The following is a 10834-nucleotide window of genomic DNA, read 5'->3' as shown; positions in this document are numbered from 1 at the left end:
TGACGGCCCTCATGGAAATGGGTATGGATAATGGAAATGGATTTGGGTAAGGGTTTTGGGCCTTGGGTATGCCAAGCCCATATCTTCTTTAAGAACAATTCTTCCTCTTCAAGCCCACTTCTAGTTGATCCGGCTCTTGCAAACATCATTCTTCGCTTCCTTTATGCGGGAGTCTTTGCCGTTCCTTTGCTATTTTCGCTCCGTGAGTTAACCAGGCTTTATTTGGTAACTAAAAATGCAAAATTAATTGAGAAAAGTATTTATTCTTGAAAACAACGAAAACACAGAATATGGGATAAAATGGAGCGTTAGTGCACAAATGATGAGTTAAATGCCAATAAAAAGGTGCAAATATATACAATATTTGGCACTCATCAAATACCCCCAAACCTGAATTTTACTTGTCCTCAAGTAAAACAAAACTAAGGAAATCCTACCTATACCACTGTCGCTGGTCTCTCGATTGCATTTAGCGAATGCAATAAGCCTTTTAAACCACTAAGTGTCCCTAGTGGACGAGTTGAAGTCTCGTGAAGGTTTGCTTAGAACGTACCTACAAAGTTCTAGGACAAAATATAAGCTCAGATTCCATGAAATGTGACATGTGCAAGACAGTAGAAGCTCACAGCAAAATGGAGATGTCAATATAGCTATCAAAGGCACAATCCTAGCACTGATAACAAATAAAGACATGTGATAAGAGTGTAAAGTGTATCTACACATGTGTAAAGAAAGATCGGATGTTATGACTACTAATCACCAAGAGATAGTTTCTCAGGATAAGAACCGAGGTCGAAATCTAGCTAGCTGTCCGGACTTTACGAGAATTGTGAATGAGTTCGAGGTATTTCACAATTACTCGCGTTGTACATCAATGGCATACATCCTTCCTTGCTTATAACACAAAAACACAAAAGATGACTCTTTACATGACTCTTATTTACATTGACTACTCTCTTTTATTTTTGGAACAAGGGAGGATGGAATTGATAAATACTTGATTTTTTATTTATTTATTTTGGAAAAAAATTATTTACAACATGGTAACTCTTTTGATACATAAGCAAAAGAAACAAAAAATTACATGACACTTTGCAAGAGGTAGCCCTTTTTGATGCACCCAGTTAAATTCGATGGTTGTCTTTCTTAATGTAACCTCCACCTTCTATCCCAACCAATCCAAAGAACAAGCTAGTCAAGTTTCGTTCAGTATTCTAAAGTGATTGGCAATCGTGACTTCCGATAGAACACCTCAAGGATGAGGCTATACATGTATTGGTAGATCGTGCGCGTGCAAGTTTCTTATCACTATGTGAATTGTGCTAGAATGGGTGCCTAAATATCTAGACTAAGAATCCTAAAAATTACATATTTGCACAAGAGTCAACATTTCAAGGTAAATGAGCTCCATTTTTATGCTTTTTCAATTTTTATGCTTTTTTATTTTTCAAAAAGAGGGAGGAGTTTTGTTTTCAATTATAGCATGATATCACGGTATCTACTTTTCACCCCTAAACCTAAACTAAACATTGTCCTCAATGTTTCTAAAGATAAACATATTTATAACTTGGACATATCAGAAGAACATGTTGAGTTTTGAGAGAAAGGAAAGAGAATACCCGATTTGACGAAAGAAAGAAACGAACTCCATTATTCATGGTTAGAATCCAACGTATTTCAGCCGTGATCGCCATGGAGTAGCAAAATATAAAATTCCACTAAAAACTACCTACCGGATTATATACAAAAAATTCACTATATACATAAAGTCTAAAGAGTTGAGGATCAACCCAAAAGACAAAGTGTTGAAACATAGACAGTTTCAAAACACTAAAATTAGACTGAAATGAGAGTGAGAGTGAAAAACCAAATGAATCACCCCTAAACCTATATTTTTCAACAGGTTTACTTTTAAGCACAAAATCTTTTAATTTTAGGGGTTCAGGATTCACAAGGTCTAACTCAAAATGGACTTTTTGCGGGATGGTCAGAGAAATTAATTCCAACTGTGGCTCTTTAAAAATGTTGTATTTTGATGCAAAATAGTCCAAAAGGACTTGGGAGGCACACAGTTCCAATCCTAGGTTGGGAATTTTCAGAAAAGTTGGTTTAAAAGTTTTGTTACAAACCAAATCTAGGTTGGGTGGAATAATCTCAGTATGCGATTTAGGTAAGAAAGTTGGTACTTCTAAGTTATTTTCATGGATAAGATCAATAGTACCAACACATACTTCCCCTAAATCAGGAATTGGTAAATCATGCTCACATTCATCGAACAAAACATCAAGACCAAAATCGGTATCATGATTGTCCGTAGTACTCAAATACATCGGAAGAAATAACATTTTGTGACTTAGGAAAGGAATCAGACACATCAAATTTGTATTCATGCATATTAACATTAGTGTCTACAGAAGATTCAACTATTCCTATGTCATGCTCATCTTCGAAGAACAATTGTACAAGTACCATATCAATATCAAAATCATATGATTTGCTATGAGTATTAGAAGAAACAACATTCATGAAGGTAGAGGGCGAGAAGTCGTATGTTATTGAACCAAGAGGTTCCACAATATTTTTATGTTCTTCTAACATAACATCATTATCATCATAATCTTCATAATCATCATCATGGTAACATGCATATTGGTCCTCATTAACAGTGGTGGTGTCATTAGTCGATTCATGTTCCTCTAAATTAGGTTCATATTCAACATCATTTACATGAATGGGACTAGACACTTCATTAGGGACAACATACATTTCCTCATGAATTTCCTCCTTTTGTAGGTGAAGCAAAATCTGATCTAAATATGCCTGAATTCATGATGTAGATCTAGCAAAGTTTTGCTCACTGAGTCTGAAAGCTGTGGTGGAGTCTAAATTCATGGGAGTACAAAATTCTTCATGTTCAAATTGTGGTGAATGGTACATGTGTGCATGGTCATTAGGGTTTATAAAAGATTGATCGCAACCCTCAAAGGATTGATTATGGTCCCAATGTCTACCAGCCTCACAATTTGTGGGCATTTCATAATTTGGATTTTCATGGGATTCTCTAAATTGCCTATAATCATGCAAAATATAGAAATATTTATCAGGGTGGTCTAAACCACCACATAAGGTACATGCATAGATTTCAGGTCGTCTATGTGAACTAGATGCTACAGATTTCTCATGTGTTTGCTTTTCTAAAGCAGTGATCCGAGCCTCTAACTGATTCACAAGTGACGAATGTGTGAGTTGGATATTGTCTAGATGTTCACTTTCACCCAATGGTGGATGATACATGTGTGAATAGTCATTAGGGTTTGCATATTGAGGTTCATGACCTACAGAAGGTCCATAATAATAATCCCTATAACTATTGACATCATGGTCTGTGGGAGGCTCATAATGTGGCACATGCCCATAAGCAAGTTCTCTAAGAGTTTTGTTTCCATCCCCAGAAGCAGACCAAAATCCATACATGTTATGTTTATCATACAATCACACAATTCAAAAAGATAAATAAGGCCCACACTTTTTAGTTATGGGTTTCAAAATTTTGGTTTTAGACTTTAAAGGTAAAGCCTATTTGGGAATTTTTGGTTTAACTGGGTTTTAAAATTTGGTTTCAAAATGGGAGCAAAATTTTGGTTTAAATGGAAGCAATTTTTGGTTTTAAAAAGGGAGAAAACTTGGTTTTTTTAAAATATTGGGAAAAAAACTTTGGTTTTAAAATTAGGAGCAAGCCCACATTGGTGGGAGAATGCACAGCCCACTAGGCAGTTTGGACGAAGCCCAGCAGAGAAGTTTTAGTTGGGTTTTGAGGCCCACAATTCAGTCTAGGACAGGCCCAAAATTCAGTTTTAGAGCCCACAGTTCAGTTTAAATCAAAATTACAAGCCCATGATACAATTTAAACAATCCCACAGTTTACAATTCAGTTGGGTTTACACTTTAGTTTCGCTGAAGTTGAGCCCAAAGTTTAGGCTTACCCCTTTTTAGCCATTGCACAAACCAGTTGGGTCTTTGTCTTTGGCAAACCAATGCAGCACCACAATTCAGAATTTCTTCAACTCTTTTCTTCACAACACCACACCACCTGTTTGAGGCACTAGAACAGTTTTTTTCTGCTTCTCCTTCTCCTTGTTTTGCACAGCAGTTGCAGGTATCTAGTGGTTTTCAGAAGAGAGAATTAGTTCTCATAACAACAAATTTCATGCATTCAAGATGACACTGCCAACTCAGGCATTCACAACATCAAATTTCAGCAAATTTCACATTCACAGCACCACACCACATTCACAGCAACAGATTTCAGGCATTCAAGATGACAGCAGCACATTCAAGCATTCACAGTATGTTAAACTTCACAGTTGCACTTGTTATAGAACCAAAAATGACCCAATGGTCAATATGCAGACTTAATGCTCAAGTACTCCAAGCAAATGCAGTAACAGATGCAGTTGTGACAAGGCCAAGACTGGGAAGCAGGCAGTTACAGGGCAGGGAAAAGCTACAGACGATGACAAAATGAGCAAAGTCACAGATAATGGGCAAAGCCACAGATGCAGTGATGCTTTGCAGGTATGCAGGTGACAGAACAAAGAGAAAGCTAACACATATATACACAAGGTTACTGTTTGCTAAGTATGCAAATGAGACAGACTATGTTACATGGCAGACTAAGCTAACACATGGCAGGCTAAGCTAACATATATATATAAATAGTAAGACAAGATGAAGTGGAATGCAGGGAAAATGAAAGTGCAGTGAAAATGAAAATGCAGTGATGCTAAGTTAACAACTACAAAATGGCAGATAAACTACAGCTAAGATGAAGTGGAATGATGATGTTATTAAACTATTACAAAATGGCAGATCAAATAAACTAGTTACATCTAACACTATTAACAACAAAAAAACCAAAAATCTAACACATATATACAAGTAGTATATTAAAAATCAGTAAAGTGGAAGAAAAGAAACAATCACACCGCTACCGAGTCCCCGGCAGCGGCGCCAAAAACTTGGTGTGGTTTTAAAAGAACCTACAACTTATACCTTCAAGTATACAGGGTCAGTTGTAGTGAGTGAGGTAAGCAGGGGTTTGTCCTCAGGGACAAGGAGGGTGTAATGCTATTTCTTTGTGTTTTCCTAACTAATTTCCTAAAGTGGCAGTGACAAGAGCTAAACAATGGGAAGTATACTAGGGCCTTTGAGTGGACTAAGTCAGACTAACTGAGTCAGCTAAGCAAACTAGTCTGGCATCTGACTGGCTTTGACAGGCCAAAGATACTAATGCATCACATCATACATAAACTAGCTAAGCCAACTCATGACATACAAATACTTCAGCACTAATTCTATAACCTCACCTTCAACTTTAACATTACAATTCTACCAACCTAAAATTATACAATTAATCTTAGACAAACTTGAATTTTAATTACAAATGCAAACTAAGTTTACCTGCAATTGCAGTAGCAGCAGGCTTTCAAAAAGACTAACCAACTGTGATTCTATACATCATTCACAAACAAATTCTACTCTCCCAACTCAAGGTTCTGAAAATATTACCACTACCAAGTTCAGTCTGAATTCAACACTACTATTACAACTTGAAATCTCAATTCCCAAATCACTAACTTATATATGAGCATATGGAATTCAAACTACCCTTCCTTGCAACAATACTGATACAGCATACCTCCATTTACGAAAATCTCTCAAGAAACTCCATTTTAATTCAAACCAACACATACACATATCTGGTAACCAATATTTATAATTCTCTACAATCAAATCTGCACCACCCACAAATTCAGACATACCCAAGTAACATTCATGTCCTGCAACAATCATTACACCCCTGCAAGCATCCATACACATAAAACCACATCTTCATACTACTTCATCTAAAACTCATATTCATTCATAATCACCCAATCTCAACAATTAAAACCATTCAAATTAAAATACTAGAACTGAATCAATTTAGAGACTTACCCAAGTATCAACATCCACTGAATTGCGTTTCCCCCAATCCAATTCTACCAATTAACATCATGTTCCAATTTCTCATGGTTCATTATCAATTAGATCTCAACTTGCAGAAACCCTAATTCGTTGAAGCTTCACAGAAAAATTCCATAACTTCCATCAAACACCAATTAAGAATAAACCCATACTCTAATTAATCCTTTAAACCTTCAATTTCATCATCTAACTCTTCTTTTGATTTCTTCCAGAAACCCTAACTCATAATTCTTCACTATCACAACTCTGCCGGACCAATCACACAACAACCCTCTCGATTCATCCTCCATCAAAAACCCGAGTAACTTATCAATTTCAACAAGAACTCATCATCAATCTCAACACCCTAATTCTTCACTGTGAATGGGAAATCAGATATAAATCTTCTTCCTTGATCTCAAATCGCAATACCCATCACCAGATACTCAATTCCATCCTCAATATCACATAAAACTTCTATCGATTTCAAAACTTTCGTTTAATCTTTCAAATTCTCGCAACAAGAGAAGAACGGGAAGAAGAGAAGAAAGAGAAGAAGAAAATAGAAGAGAAAGAAGAAGATAAGAGAATGAATTTTCTCTTCGATTTGGTCGTGATAAGACCAACGGAATACTAAACACACACTATCCGTGATAAGGGAAGCCCGAGTCGGTCCAATGAAAAAAAGACTAATTTGGCCTTTATGCTAATTTGATGATTTCTTCTTCGTCCAGTATCCGAACGACACGTTCGAGTAGCCCATTCCATCTAACTTTTCGAGGTCTATCCAACGGTACTAATTTCGTATGTAAATCGTTGTTAGATTAATTCCTATTAATTAACGTTCGTGTTAAACTAATCGAGTTATTATCGGCTAGTTCGACACTTGACCGGTCTAATAGCGTTGACGAACTCGAGGGTCCTTACATTCTCCCAACCTTATACATTTTCGTCCTCGAAATCAAATCATCCTTCTGGTCTTCAAAAACTCCCCACCTTATAGAAAAAAATCCTATCTCTCAACTAAGTGCAAACAACAAAAACAAAGCATAAACTATATGGTTTTCTACGACTCGGATTAAAATTTGTAGCTCTAGGTCCAACTACGCTGATTTAAGTTCTATCAGATGGGGAAGTCTATGTTTCTTACACTAATCTTTATTTTATAAAAATATTTGACTCTATCTTCAAGGAAGGATCCTATGAATCTTTCTAAGTGAACTTACATCTATTGATTTTCCAGATTAAATTACAATATACTTCTATGATCGGTCATCTCTGAATGCAGTTGCCCTTTCAAGGTTGGCCAGTCCCGACAATGCCTTCTTACGAACAGAGAGAACACAACCTTTACTATTCCCCAGTGATGGATTAACTAAGTATTAATTTATTTAGATTAATTAGTCTTTAAGCTTTTATTGAAACTGGTGTAAGTCTTATAAAATTTACTTCGTAAGATATATAGATAGCTCACAGCATTTTAAACAATTTTATTTAAAAACATCGAAATTTATTTTATTTTATTTTATTTTTATTTATTATTGTTATATATTATTTATTTATTTTACCAATATAAATAATCCCAATTCGATTTTTACGTCAATTTATGATATCTGATACTTTTAACTTCGCTGTAATACCATATATATTTTTTCCAAATATTATCTACTACAGATTGTTATTAACTTAATTACTCAAATTATTACTTCGTGTATATTTGTTTCGTCATAGAAATTTACTGAGTCATTTATTAGATTAAAGAAAATTTGCAATTAGTTTAATTTACAAAACTTGTTCGTAGATAAGCGAAAATAATTTTCCATAGTTCTTTAATCATAATTATTATTTCTATATATTTTAATTAAGTTTAAGTTCAATATGATACTAATTGATAAATGCTAACATTACTTTATTAAAATTATTATTACTATCATTTTATAATATTTTTTTATTATTAACATTGTTGGTGGAACTATTATTCTAATTACTCTTATAAATATTATTGAATCCCAAAAATATTATTAACGTTTACGTAATTATAAATTGTTGATTCTACGTATATGTCAAGGTGTTCCAAATTTTTATGTGATTTACAAGTTGTATCAATAATATTAATCTCATTATTTTTATAGTATTAGATTGTCTACGTGTTCATACTTTTTAGATTAATTATTCTTAAATCCTTATTAGCTAACATTATTGGTGTACCCTACAATTTTTACTTCATTACATATACAAACAACCAAACAAGCAAATCAATCAATCGAATAAATCTTTTAATTTTTGATAGCTTTTAGTTATTGAGATTTATCTCACAACCCAACCCAGTTCTAAACTTATCTAGTTTACTAACTGGCACTGGCTATTTCTATTGTTTCCCATATAAGATCTAGTGGTGAGCTATGATACCAACACTGTAGCGCCCCCAAAGCTAGCAGCTGACTAATCCAAGAGTTTAACCAAATAAAGAGGCACTACGATCCAAAACAAATACTTAAGCATTTGATTAAGAAATCTACTACAAAAACTTAACCCAAGAACTAACCCCGCTCAGAAATATTTATACAAGAACTCCTCTCAGGTGACATATACATTAGTTCTAGTTTGCAAATAGAATATAAATATAAATTAAAAGCAACAGAAGCTATCTAACTATCGCAATTAAATCTTCGAAGCTTTCATCGCCACATGCACATCTTGATTTGTTTCTGAAAACTAAAAGTGGGAATGGGTGAGCACATCATCCCTAAAAAGGGTGCCCAATAGAAATAACAATTAACTTTTAAGTAAACATCGGCATGATTTGGAAAACAATCCATGTTTTCCCAAATATTAAAAGAAAACCAACTCATTGAATTAACCAACATGTATATGGAACTAACTCCTTCTTTATTTATGTGGTGACATTTAAACACCAGATTGATGACAATTACACACCAACAATTATTACTGTGGTGACATTTACACCCCATAATATTGGTGACAATTACACACCTAGATAGTCTGTGGGTGAATGTACACACCCGTAATATTGGTGACAACTACACACCTAGATATTCTGGGTGACAATTACACACCAATATGTGCATGAAAGTATAAATGAAGGAGCGTATCCTATATACCACATAAGGAAATTCTTATTTCCCATAACAATTCATAAAAGATAAACCAAACATTACACTTCCTTTCCAAACAATGGAAAGATTAAAAGAAATAACAGAACTTTCGTAATTCAAGGTTAAACAATGCACTCCTTTCCAAACAATGGAAAGATTATCAGAATCAACATAACCATCAGAACTAAAATTAAACAATGCATGAAAAACATAACCAAATAATGCATGAGTTTTATAACCACCTCTTTTGATGACAAGCCACGCCTACCTCGAGATCCACGTTCCACCGGTTCATCCTTTGAATCGATCGTTGTTAATAACTAACTGTTAATCACACAAGAACTCTATGAATCTAGCCCAAATGGCTCAAACAAGAATCATACAATTCTATCTAATGCTTCTATAGTCCATTAGATATGTCATACGAATATCTACAACTTTGTAGAAGGAATCAAAGGTCAACCCGAACCATAAGGGTTCAATACATCAAAATCAGAAACTAACTATAAGCCCAAGTTCAACAAATCATCTTCTTAAACTAAGGCCTGGTCCTTCTGGGTCAACTAACAGTCGACGTCAGGTCAAAGGTCAAGTCCAAGGTCCACTCAAAGAGTCAACTCGGTCAACGAGTCAAATATATATCGGTCGGAGTCAACTCAGTCAATAAGACTGATTCAGGTAAGTCAAATTCATATTGGACTCAGTCAGACTAACTGAGTCAGCAAAGCAAACTAGTCTGGCATCTGACTGGTTTTGACAGGCCAGAGATACTAATGCATCACAACATACATAAACTAGCTAAGCCAACTCATGACATAAAGATACTTCAACACTAATTCTATAACCTCACCTTCAACTTTAACATTAGGGTTATTTTGTTTTTGGTACTCAGGTTTTGTCCAACTTTTGAGTTTGGTATAATATTTGTCCAGCCTGGTGTTTGGTACTTGGAAAAGACGTTGACTAGCTGGTGTTTGGTACTTGGAAAAGACGTTGACTAGCGTTGACTCAGTTAATTTTTGACTTCCGTTTAGTAATTATTAAAAATATTATATAAAATCTAATTAATATACAAGTTTACTGTTATATCCTTCTACTTTACAAATATTGACAAAAAAGTATCATGTTTGGAAAACCTTCTTCTCCATCTCTTGATCTCTGTCACTGTCCGTCACCTGCACCACCACTATTCAACCAACTTCATTTTATAACCATGAATCCTGAAACTGATCGAAGATGATAGTCCCATTATTTGTAATCATGTAAGTTTTTCTTGTAACAGATAACATCAGGACTCAGTTCAATCCCAATTTGAAATAACTCATGTCTTAGCCCTTTTTACATGAACCACATGCTCAACAAAACCCATTGTACTCTAAAAAACAACACAAATCTGCAGAAACCCATTGTTCTGATTCTGTTTATGATTCTTAATTAAACTGACTAGAGAGATGAGTTCAAATGCAGAAGATTACTAAGTTTACAAGTATACCCACTGAGTTGACCCTGATCTATCATGTTCTTCCCCAATTCCATTTCCCCAAACTTGATTTCAGATTCACCACCAGAGTCTCAATTTCAGTAAACCACCTTAATTTTTCAAGAACCCTAATTCAGGGAAATCCCCAGATTAAATCATACAAACCCTAATTAATCAATTGATTCGATTCAAGTTCAAAATAAAAATTCACACACAAATTAACACAAACCCA

The 10834-nt window shown here is 34.7% G+C and overlaps 1 long non-coding RNA gene across 1 annotated transcript; it reads right to left on the bottom strand.

Annotated features, from left to right (window-relative positions):
- Positions 1 to 3828: 3828 nt before the first annotated feature.
- On the bottom strand, positions 3829 to 6605 carry LOC113289138. Its single transcript, XR_003330866.1, has 2 exons — positions 5461 to 6605; positions 3829 to 4160 (listed from the first exon to the last, which is right to left on the bottom strand). It is a non-coding gene; the product is annotated as an uncharacterized LOC113289138 (long non-coding RNA).
- Positions 6606 to 10834: the final 4229 nt, after the last annotated feature.

This window comes from Papaver somniferum, chromosome 6 (genome assembly GCF_003573695.1).
Source record: "Papaver somniferum cultivar HN1 chromosome 6, ASM357369v1, whole genome shotgun sequence".
NCBI classification, from domain to species: Eukaryota; Viridiplantae; Streptophyta; class Magnoliopsida; order Ranunculales; family Papaveraceae; genus Papaver; species Papaver somniferum.
The sequence above is the reverse complement of the archived record's forward strand: the minus strand, read 5'-3'. Positions and strand labels throughout refer to the sequence as shown.